This window comes from Pinus tabuliformis, chromosome 9 (assembly GCF_031772625.1).
Source record: "Pinus tabuliformis cultivar Carrire ecotype Pingquan chromosome 9, CPIR1, whole genome shotgun sequence".
In the NCBI taxonomy this organism is placed as follows: domain Eukaryota; kingdom Viridiplantae; phylum Streptophyta; class Pinopsida; order Pinales; family Pinaceae; genus Pinus; species Pinus tabuliformis.
In genome coordinates, this window is record NC_142307.1 from 952,591,202 (window position 1) to 952,604,362 (window position 13,161).

Sequence of the window (13,161 nt, forward strand, 5' to 3'; positions counted from 1 at the left end):
CTAGCAAAAAATATGAAAGAGGCAATTGTTGTGGAAAAATGTATCATCGCCTTAGAAAATAAATCTGCTCTTGAAGATAGAAAATCTAAAAAAATCACCTTCAAAGATGATTCAAAGAAGAAAATGGCTAAAGATCCATATGATATGGAAGGTCTCCAAAAAGTTCTAAAGACTATGTCAAATGAAATGATAGAAATCAAGAAACAAGTAGTTGAGACTTCAACTAAAAATCCATTTAGAAACTTTAAGAAACCAGAATCAAAACCCCCTAATGCTATATCCAATGCAGAGTCAGACCCCGAGGATGATGAAGAAGAAGATACAGTCTTATCATCTGAAGAAACTAAAGAAGAGGTAGCTGTAGAATGTCATGGGATGTGGGACTTCATTTTGCCCAATTCTGATACTGAAAACGTGCAGGAAGATTTTCCAGTAAGTACCAAGAGTAAATGACCTCCTAAATTTGTTCAAGCAACTCAAAAGAAAAATAATATGGGTACTACCACTAAAGAAAAGGCTCCCACAAAGAAGTCTACAATGACACCTACTCAAAATCAGCCATTAGCTTCCAATCCACCCTCAACATCTAAAACATTAGTAGTTGCAGACTCTATGGATTACAAAATCATTGAAGACATGAAGAAAATGAAAGCAAATATCACTATGTTTGAGCTTAGTAAACTCAAACATCAACAAAAATTATTGCTCAAAGAATTGGATGCAGTATCTTCTTCTCCTCTTCCGAATGTTGTATTGTCCAAAGCTGATAATGATACAAGTAAGCCACCATCTAGTAGAGTAGAAGCTACTGATGCTATTTTAATCGGAGATAGATCAAATTCCCATACTCCTCCTTTTCTCTTGACCTACGAGATTTATAATAGAAATCTGCACAATTGCTTGATAGACTCAGGGGCTTCATCGAATATAATGCCAGCCTCGGTTTGTTCTAAACTGAATATTGAACCCCAAAAGTTTGCAGTGCATATTGTCCAGTTGGATAGAACTAAGGTCCAAGTATTAGGAGAAATCAACTCAGTTACCATCAGGTTATCAGCTGATCCAAGAGTGGTTCAGAGAATTGACATATTAATTGCTGATATTCCTGAGTTCTATGGTTTGATTTTAAGTAGAGACTGGTCTGAGAAACTTCATGGTTACATTTCTACCGATTGGTCTCACATGTGGCTGCCCTATAAAGGAAAGCCAAATCAGATTAAGATTGATCGGGAGAAGCATATGACTCATACTATAACAGAGTTTGAACAAGAAAACCAGCCTATAGCAATCAACAATAACATCCTTGGTAACTACTCATCTAAATCATTCTTTGGTAATTTTACTGCTCAATCATCAACTTTATCAGTTAATAATTTCACATCTCAAATTGAAAAATTTTCCCAAACAGATACATCAAGGTGTGTTAAAATTGCTGAGGAAATTGTAAATAAAACTATAGATAAACCTTTATTTTGGTCATTATATTTTGATGGGTCTAAATCTAATGAAGGTGTAGGAGCAGGATGTATTTTAGTTAGTCCTGAAGGAGAAAAGACCATGCTATCATGTAGATTAGAATTTGAGTGCACAAACAATACTGCTGAATACGAAGCCTTGATTCAAGGACTTTACAAAGCAATTGGTCTTAAGGTACAATATTTGAAAGTGTTTGGTGACTCTGAAATTGTTATAAAACAAGTCAGAAATACTATACATTTTATTTCTAGTCACCTTAAACATTATCAATCCTTGGTACAAGAACTTGTATCTCATTTTCTAGCATTTAATAATTCTCCCATTCCTAGATCACAGAATGAAATAGCAGATTTACTAGCCAATGTTGCTTCTAAGCTCCTTCCATCTGAAGATTACAATCCCGATAAATTTTCAGTAGAGTTAATTTTCAAACCATTGGTACCAGATATTATCACTAACTGGCGAGTATTCAATCATGACGATGACATTTTAAATTTCTTAAGTTCTGATAAGTCCTATGATGAGAAAATTATTGATGAAAATGAGCATGATCTTCAAATGAAGGAAAATTTTGAAGAAAATTCAATATCAAAACCAGTGGATAAACTTGAAGACCTTTATAACATCAAAGATAGGTTTAAACAGGTTACTAATTCAAAGCTTCAAAGTTCAAATTTGAGATTTGAATTAGTAAATCTTGGGACAAAGGACAAGCCACAAAATATCAATTTGGGATTAGGACTTACTTTAGAAGAAAGATTTGCATTTATCAGATTATTGAATAAATATAAAAATGTCTTCACTTGGAATTATGATGAGTTGAAAATATATGATACTTCTATCATATAGCATACAATTCCAATGATATCTGAAGAAAAACCAGTCCAGCAAAAATTAAGGAAGATCCATCCAAACCTTGAAAGTCTGATAAAATCTGAGTTAAACAAACTCATGAAGGCTAAGATAATTTTCCCTATTAGACATTCAAAATGGGTATCCAACATGGTCTCTGTGAGAAAAAAGACTGGTGACATTCGAATTTGCATTGATTTCAGAAATCTAAATAAGCAAGTCAAAAGAATAACTTCCCACTACCAACAATGGAGCAAACTCTACATTCAGTAGCTGGTTCTGAATTAATGTCTTTCTTAGATGGTTTTTCAGGATATAACCAAATCTTAGTACACCCCGATGACAGACTCAAGACTACTTTTAGAACTAAGTGTGGAACTTATGCCAATCAAAAATGCCTTTCGGTTTAATTAACGCTGGAGCTACCTTCCAAAGAGCAATGGATTTAGCATTCAAAGGTCTGATGAACAAATTGGTATTTGTCTATCTGGATGACATTACTGTCTTCTCTAAGAAAAGAGAAAATCATTTACATTATTTGAAACAAATCTTTGAATGGTGTAAAAGGTATGGTATTTCACTCAATCCTAAAAAGTCATTTTTTTCTCTTGACCAAGGTAAACTCTTGGGATTCATTGTTTCGAAAAATGGTATTTATATCGATCCTAATAGACTCAAAGAAATTTCAGATATTCCATTTCCACATAATAAAAAATCAATGCAATCATTCTTAAGTCAAATAAATTTTGTAAAAAGATTTGTTCCAGATTTTTCACAGATTGTTTTACCATTACAAGTCATGATAAAGAAAAATTCAGTGTTTAAATGGGGGCCTATAGAAAGGGAGGCTTTTGATGCAATCAAGCAGTCAATTATAAATTCTCTTGTTTTAAACACTCCCAATTTTTTGAGTCATTTTATTTTATATGCTCTAGCATCATATTCATTTTACGCAGCAGTGCTGACACAAATCAATGATTGAAACTTGGAAGCACCGATATTATTTTATAGTTCAAATCTTCAAGGTGTTGAGCTTAATTACTCTGAAGTTGAGAAGCAAGCCTTTGCTATATTCAAAGCTATCAAACACTTTAGGCCCTTTCTCTTAAAGGCTCACACAAAAGTTATAGTCCATTTTTTAGTAGTAAGACAGTTATTAGTTCAAAGGGAATTGGGAGAAAAAAGGGCAAACTAGGTTACGGCATTACAAGAGTATGATTTGGACATTAGACCAGCAAAGATTGTCAAAGGCCAAGGTTTTTGCATGTTGCTGTATTCAAAGCTATTAAACACTTTAGGCCCTTTCTCTTAAAGGCTCACACAAAAGTTATAGTCCCTTTTTCAGTAGTAAGACAGTTATTAGTTCAAAGGGAATTGGGAGAAAAAAGGGCAAACTGGGTCACGACATTACAAGAGTATGATTTCGACATTAAACCAGAAAATATTTTCAAAGGCCAAGGTTTTTGCAGGTTGTTAGCAGGGGCTTCCAATACTCAGGAAAATGAAAGTATCAAGAATACTGAAGAAATCAATGAGATAAGTACCATCAATCCTAAATCACAATATGCAGATTTGATATTCTATTTGAAGAATGGATATGCTCCTTCTAATCTTTCCTATAAAAATAAATGTACCATAAGACTGCAAGAAAAAAACTTCATGATTATTGATGATGTGTTGTTTAAACGAAATTATGATTCAATTTTGTTAAGATGCTTAGAAAAACCTGAAGCGCAAAAGGTCTTGCAACAATTACATGATGGTCCAAAAGGAGGTCATTTTGGAGCTGATACAATAGATCACAAAATTATTCATGTAGGGTATTACTGGCCCACCTTATTTAGAGATACTCATGAGTATGTAAAGAAATGAAGAACATGTCAAACTACCAGTGGAAGACAAAGGAAGCCAGCTTTTCCTTTACAACCAGTCAACATTGAACAACCCTTTCAACAATGGGGATTGGATATCATTGGAGAAATTATTCCACATTCATCCAAATAGCACAGGTATATCCTTACAGCTACTGATTACTTTACTAAGTGGGTAGAAGCAATTCCTTTGAAGACAGCAAACTCTGAGGAAATCATTGAATTCATAGATCAGTTCATCATTACCAAGTTTGGTGTCCCAAACGCTCTTATTTTTGATAATGCATCTTATTTCTCTGGTAATTCCATACTTGAATTTTCTATCAAAAGAGGATTCAAATTGAAATATTTTGCAAACTACTACCCTCAGGGTAATGGTTTAGCAGAATCCACCAATAAAAATCTTATCAAAATCATTAAGAGAACTATTGATCAGAATCATAAGAATTGGCATAAGTCTTTGATATTTGCATTATGGGCAGACCGTATAACACAAAAGGCCTCAATAGGCACTTCTCCATTTAATCTAGTGTATGGAAAGGAGGCTGTCATACCAGCAAACTTAGTACTTCCATCACTAGCCTTAGTGTAGTTTATTGAAGAAAATCCCTCATCTTCTATTCAATTGAGACATAATCAGATCCTGAAACTAGAGGAAGAAAGGGAGAAAGCCCGAATTACACATGCGAAGCATCAACAAATTATTAAGTCTTCTTTTGATACAACTTCAACCAGCTCAAAACATTTACAAGTTGGTGTTCTTGTTTTGAAATGGGACAAAGCCCATGAGTATAAAGGAAAACACACTAAATTTCAGAAAATGTGGCTCGGACCGTTTCAAATAAGTGAGAAGATAGGCTCATCAACATTCATATTGCAAAATCTATCAGGAAAGAGATATTCTCTTCCTGTCAATGGGCTTATTTTAAAAAAATTCTTCAATTGAGGAGGTAACCCCTTCTCACTTTGTAAATATTCAATTTTCAGCTATATTTGTGTGAATAATTAGTTTATTTTCTTTCTTAGAAAATAAAGTTGTAAATAGCCTTCTATTGGTATTTACTATTTTGAAAAGGTTACTTAAAAGAAAATAGTCTTAATATTTACTTTTGATAGATGGAAGCCTTGAAGGAAAAGGAAAAAGTTCTAGGAAATTAGGTATAATTAAACTTTGAAAACCCTTTTTATTTTTGTAAAATCTTCTCAAAACTTGAAAATACTGTAAATCATTCTGAGTTTTAAAGCCTAAAAAAGGTTATCAATACAAAGCAAAGACTGATCCAATCTTAGCATCTTCAACTCTCAAAACTGTCATCCATGTTCTCTTAAGGAGAAAATTATTCATCCCATCCATCAAAGTTTATGATTTTTCAGAGTGTAATTCTAAAATATATTTGATATAAGAGATAAGAGGTCTCATCATGAGCTTTCTTACCATGATCATAGGCGACTAGTTCAACTGACATTACCAACATTGCATACCAAAACAGGGTAATGGCTTATAATTATAAGACAAGGGGTCTCATCACGAACCAACTTGTTCAATTAAATTACAACCAGTGAATGGCATTGTCAATAGCTGGCCACGAAACCAAGACAATGGCTTTTTAACTTACAAAATAAAGAAATAAGGGAAAAAGAAAATGCAATACAAAATGTGTGGAAACATATCTTTTGGATTCATTCTTTTAAATTGTACTCTAAAATGGATGGGACAATGAATGATTAAATGGTTAAAAGATAACCCTGCCGAGACTATAGACGTTTGCCAGTAGCAGTGGCTCTACCTGTGACAAAAGAGTCATTATATAAGCTAAGTTGAGGAGGTCTTGTGTTTTATCATTATCAACCAATAAAGGTTTATATAAACTTAGAATGCATGTAATTTTGAGATGAGAAAGAGATAGCAAAAATAGTTTTCATTATATTCAGAGTTTATGATTACCTAGTTATATTAGATTTTTTCTATACATTAAGGTTAAAATATTACATTACTTTCTCAGAGATAACTATTTCTCCCAGTGAATCGCCAATTGTTGTGATGTACAACAACCCCCCATTTCTAAAAATCTTTTACATAAAATTTTTAATAAGAAATGGGTCCCTTTTAAATAAACTTAGTGAAATTTGTAAGTTGATAAATAAAACTGGTATTGACCTCATTATAAGAAAAAACATTTGTCAAAAGGCCCAATGTAAATGATTCATTTTGTAAAGCCTTTTGAAAAATACAAAGTGTTCCTTTAAAAAACATTATAAATAACTCTACATTGCGATAAAGCGATCGGAGATCGCATATTGCAATGACAAAAGGACACACACAAGCAGGACCTCAACAAATTCTCCAATCCGATAAAGGTAATCGCAATTGGCAATCGGAGATATTAAATGACAAAGGGATAAAAGCGTAAGCCAAACCCGATTGCGATCAATCAACTGAGCACGCATCTCAAGAGGAAAACATACGCTAAAACGGTTTGCATGCATAATACTCCACTTTATTATAATATCACTTTTTGGTAATCGGAGATATTCATTGCAAGTGATAAAGCCTCTCCCTTTGAAACTCCAGATTGTGATTTGTGATTTATCGCTCATCGTTGATCGAGGAAATCCGAAGACGCGCTTGAGATATAAGATCGACGAGACGGGTATTTATGATATTCATTCATCACGATTAGTGGCTTGAACGGCTATTAAATTTTACAGTTAAGAGTGCGTCCTTCAAAAGATTTCATTCGTGGTAATTCTTAACTACATCCGACTTATCATGGGTTAACTACCTTAATTCTATTCATTTTCATATTAGCTTTCTGCAGCATATCCTTGTATTATGGTTTGAAATTGCCTGTGCAGAGTTTCTCAGAACTCGTGAATCCGGAGAAGATGGGGAATAAATCTAAGAAGGTCAAAGCAAGTCCTATAGCCAAAGAACTAGGACCGAGCAAGAAAGGATTAATCTCAGATACAACATGTCTCAGTCTAGGAAATGCTATCTGGGAAAGAATTTATAATTTGATAGAAGTAAAGGAGCCTGAAGAATTAGAAGAGGAAGCCACAGCCGATTCAACCAGCAAGTCAGAGGGAACTCTCAAAGAATTTTCCTGTTCATACCTTCACAGGATAGCAGCGCCAGCCAAAATTCTACCATACACTGATGTGGTGTTGTTGAGAAAATCCCAACTTCAGATAGAACATTTTCTACAGTTGATGGAAGGATATTCAGGTCATTCAAACTTGAAGATCTCAAGAAAATGTACCATCTACCTCCACCTGAGAAAGCGCTATAACAAGGCATTCCTGGAAGCATTCGCAAACAAAAATGACTTGGAATCAGACCCGATCAAGCACTGGAGGCATTTCTTGGAAAAACATAAGCACGAGTCATCGGGTAAGTATTCTGTTGACTCATTAGCTTCTCCTTATTGTTATGTTGGAGCTATGATGTGTAGTCTATGGGGACAACATGATTCTACAAAAGTTTCTATAGATATGGTCCCATTAATGGAAGCTGCGATTAATGGTTATGTTATGGATTGGGAAAATATTTTATCTAATAGACTAGCCACTGAGATATTAGAATACAGAAGGAAAGCATATACAACTTCCCAGATCATTCCTCCTTTCTACTACAGTGCATATATTTTGGATATTATTTGTTTTAATTCTGAATACCCGATACTCAGATGGAAGTGGACTTCCCAAGATCCTAACCCTATTCATATCTATCACAAACAGTTGTGGAAGGCACACTATAAAAATCACTTATACAAAATTTGCAATGGTTTTGTTTTACCTGTATATTATTCTATTTTCAATAAGCCTACCCCTAGGATATCTTAGGAAGCATCAATTGACCTGACAGTAGTAGGTAGTTGGTTCGGAGAGGAGAAATTTACCTATGTGAGGCTTTTTGGCAGTCTCACTAAACCCCATGTTCTTCCTCTATATGTTCCTGATAAATTGTTAGCCCGAGAATTGGCATATTAGATAACAGTTGAAGGAACATCAAGAACCCTTAAGGATTCCAAGAAACATATGTGGCCTATATTCCCCCTACGATGTGGCATTTTTACCTTACATGATTACAAGCATACAAAGAAAGAGGCAGAGAAGATTCAAAAGCTGAATCTTGCCACCATTCTGAATAGGCAATATGACCCAAGGAAGGTTGCCTATAACGTTACCGCTCAAGCTAAACTTGCCAAATTTGATCATGAAGCAGATGACTTTGATGATTTATTTGCTTCAGCTGAAATATTTTTTCAGGTTAAAGGATTGGCTAGGATCAGGTATGGAGAAGAGGGGTTAGAAACATTCAATAGGCTCAGAGCCCAGAGGTTGCAAACTCTACCTTTGGACCTATTAGCTACAGCCCCGAAAGTTTAGCCACAGAGTCAAAGTGAACAGAAAGTTATCGACAAGACTCCTGTAGTGGAGAATATTCCCGAAAAAGAAAAATTGTCAGAGCAGGAGCAGAGACAAGGAAATAGTAGTGAACTCATTGATTCAAGCATTTATGTTGATCCTAAACTGATCAAGGAATGGCAGCAATTTGATTCCATCATTAGTAATAATGAGAGCCTTCAAGGATTCAGCACACCTGAGGTGACAACTAGTCAGAAATTAGTAAACAATATAGTTCCGACTGAAGAAACTAGCAGCCCACCCATAACTCATAAGGATGTAGAAATAATCCCTAAAAATCCCTCCGATGAAATTGTTTTTCATGTAGAAGAAATACCACCACTAGATGTCTTCTATAGCCCTAAGCATAGGGTTATAATCAAAGGGCAAAGGAAAAAGAGGAAAGTTGATCAATCTCCTCTTTTGACTTCACAAATGGAAATAACAAATGTGGAATGGAGAGAAGAAGTTAATCCTTCTGAAGATCTCACTAAACTTTCTCAGTATGCTGGAGCATACACAGCGACCACAATGGACAAAGCATCGAAGGTTAGTAACTTTCTCAAAGAAAAATACCAAGCAATCATTTTGCTGGAAACACAAGCACAAGAGAAACAACAAAAGATAGAGCAGTTGGAACAACAGTTAGCAGTCCAGAGGCAATTAAATGACCAATTGAATGAGCAATTTCTCAAAGAAAAACAAAGGATTGATCAACATGCAATTCATAAGCAACAGGAATTATCCCAAGCATTGAGCAAGTTGCAATCATTAAATGAATAGTTGAGTAAATCAAAGGAAGAACAGATCGCTCAACTATCACTCTAGATAGAAAGATTTAAAGAATATCCCCAAGTGGGAGAATTCAGATTGGAGGCTCTACAAATTACCAAGGCATTGTCTAGTCAGTTGAGCCTATTGTGTCATAATATCTCACTCACTCTTCCTCTGTGTGAAATTTCATCATCCATGGTTGATAAATCAGTTGATGCGAGACTAAACTTGGAGCAAGCAGATGAAAGATTAACAAATTTTCTCTCTTGGCAAGAAACCGAAGAAGGAAAAGCTGTTAATCTACCACAAATTCTAGAATCGCATAAAGAAATCCTATTTGTTGAATGGCAATCTCAACTAATGGAGGCAGAAACAGTGAAGTCAAGATGCAGATCGGCAATAAACAATCTGGTTGAATTGATTAATGATACCCTTTATTTATCAAATTTAATTACAAAGTGTTCTCTAGCGAAACTTCCATTAATAAAAGAATTAGAACAGACATGGAAACATGAGCTAGAGCAGAGGGAAAGATTGATTGCAGTATTCAAACTTTAACATGGGAAACCTTTTGGTTTTTCCTTGTTAAACCATATAGTCAGTGGACAGTGATAAAATGCCTCACTGATGCAATCGGCCATATGATTTCTGAACTTACTAATGCCACATACATTTCTCAGTTACACTCACGCATGAGTCATCCACCAGAACTTCAACCGATGCTCACCATTTGTCAGCTCAAGTCACAAGATAAGCAGCCAATACAATGAACCATTCTGACCGACTGCAGCATGCCTATTTCGAGAAGATCTTCACATTTTTTGTGATTTGGTTATACCAGCACATAGCATTTTTATTTCATAATTTGTTAGTTTAGATAGTATTTATAGACCCTTTCATGTTTTTAGAATGGGTCCTCAAATTTTTGTATTAATACTTGGATCGGAAGTTGCACTACTGTGCTTCCGATATATTTATTTTTATAGAAACTGGTCCTAAATTCTGAGTTTTGATGAAGAATACTTTTATGTGATATGCACTATTGCTTCTTGTAAAAGTATTTCCAAGTTGAAAGGCAGGATCTGAATGAAATTCATATTGGAGGAGACTCAAATACATATGGTACTACTATCTATGTTTTTGTTTCATGCTTTTATTTGAATCAGCATTTATTTAATTTTGCTATTATTGATATATGTATATGCTCTTACAACAATTCTTTCACTTATCAATATTGAATGTTTAAGAGTTGTTATTTTTCATATGTATGTCTATCAGTAATATATAAAGATTAGTGTGATAGTGTTTTAATTATTACTTTGTTCAACTACTTGAACAAAGTAATTATCATATGAATGAATATTTTTGTTTATAAGTAGAGTCATCTACATGCCTACTTGTCAATAAGAATCATCAAAAATTGCACTAAGAGAAAGACTTCCCGAGATATATTAGTTATTTATATTGTTTCATTTTAGAATAAATCTTCCATCATTCCCATTAAATATTAGAAAATCGATCACTTATCCATCCCATTTATAAATCATTGGGAAACTGGTCCCATTATATCCAGTCGGAGCCACCACACCAAACGGAAAAAGAGCTGCTTTTAAGGTCCAGACCGGGTGGTTTTCCCCGATGTTGATACAACAATTTTCAAGGCATCAACAAGACCCTGTAGGAAAAAGTACCCTAAGGATAGGTGAATGTGGTCTTATCCTGGTCTTTTGGGCAGATATAAATTTGGTTGTACCCACTAAATCCATCTAGGAAAGAGAAAAACATTTTCCTTGCCATGGCATCTAGCACTTGGTCAATCAAGGGTAGAGGAAAATGATCCTTCTTTGTGGCTTTGTTCAACTCTCTGTAATTGACACAAATCCTCCACTTACCATTTTTCTTGGGAACTAACATCAAAGGAGAGAACCACTCACTATTGGAGATAGGGTAAATGAATCATGCATCTAGCAGTTTTTGCAATTCTTCTTTGACTATACCTTTAAGAGTTGGATTCATCCTCCTTTATGGTTTCCAGACCAGCTTGCAACCTTCTTTGATGTATATGTGGTGAGTACACATTGAGGGGTGTACTCCCTTCATTTCCTTGTAACTCCAAGCGAAGGCTTCTAGATTTTCCTTTAACATGTTGCATATCTTCTCCTCTTCGAGAGCAGAAAGAGATGGATTGATTTTCAAGATTCTCTTTGGGCCAAATTCTATGGATTTGACACGAAGTGGGTTGGAATAGGCCAATCATAAGTTAATTAGATGATTGTTCTGGGTTTCCTTTACTACTTCTTCTAAAGGTAATGAACCAGGAGTTGGACTTAGGAGCAGGTGTTCAATCAAGTCATCCCCATCTTGCTATCCTCCTCCCATAGTTACTTCCAAAGCAAAGTTTGGCGGAATAAACTTTGTCTTCTTCCTCCTCCTCCAACCATAAAGGTAAATCATGCTCTAGAGAAGGTTGATCATGAGGGTATAGAACTAAATGCTTGGACATATGCCCATTCTTGATGGTCATATTCCCAGCTCTGCAACTAAGGTAAGCATCAACAGGGGCCAACCATGGCCTCCCAAGGATGAGAGGATAACCAGGAAGCTTAGCCTTAGGCTGGAGAACTAGGAAATCTGTAGGGTACTCCCAGGAGTCAATGGAGACCATCACATCCTCCACAATTCCCTCAGGGGATACTGTGGAACGGTTTGCAAGTTGCAGAACTGTTGTGGTCTTCCTCAATGACCCTTGGAGGTTGAGCTTTAGCATGGTATCCTTGGTCATCACATTAATGGTAGCCCCAAGATCAATTAGAGTGTGTGGGACAATGGTTTCATTGATGTGCACATCTACTACAGGGCTTCCAGGGTCCAAATATTTGGATATATTACTTGCCCCAACATTAAGTCGGACAGTTTCCTAATGACTTTAATGGTAGGGGCATCCCTTTTTCGCCTCCCTGGATGCTTGAAGAATTTCTCCTTAATCAACTTATTGTAAATGGGAACATCTTTTATTGCCTGGAGAAGGGGGATCTTTACACATAGATTTTTCAATTCTCCCAGAAGTTCAGTCTCTTCTGGGGTAGGCTGGAGTGGTTGGGCTAATCTCTCAGGAAAGGGTGGATTTACTTTAAGGTTGCTTTCCTCTCTTTCTTCCTCAACCTCCCTAGGTGGGGGGGGGGGGGGGGGGGGGGGTGGGGTGGGGGGTTATCTGGGAGAAATCTCTTAGATCTCAGGCTAATCTCCTGGATTTCCACAGCATATGCTTGATATAATGTCTCTCCATTGTATACTTGCTAAGCCTACCTATTGTTCGGGTTTGGATTTGGATGGGCAGGCATCTAGGGTTGCTTGGGTGGAGCAGAGTGTAGGAGCTGTGGTTGGGCAAGTGGTGGAGGCAATAGAGCTAGAGCATTGTTGTATTGGGTGCTCCACCCCTGGAGTGGTGTATTCCACTGAGGTTGTGGCAAAGCATAAGGTTGAAATGACTGGCTGGTTGGCTGGGAATGATACTGAGATGCATAGGACCAAGGAGGGGGTGTAGACTAGGAAGGATGAGCAGGGGGTCCCCAAGAAGGTATAGTTGTGGATTGGTTGGGGTTATAATATGCATGGGATGACCCTTGCATGCCCTACTGGTATGGTCTAGGCCCAGGAGGTCTCATTTGGTTAATGTAGCAACGATGCTCAGTGACCCCTTCAGCTCCTTGATATACAACTTTGACTCCGGGTAAAGAAGGGCACTTGTCTATGGAGTGGTTTTCCTCACATACCAAGAAAA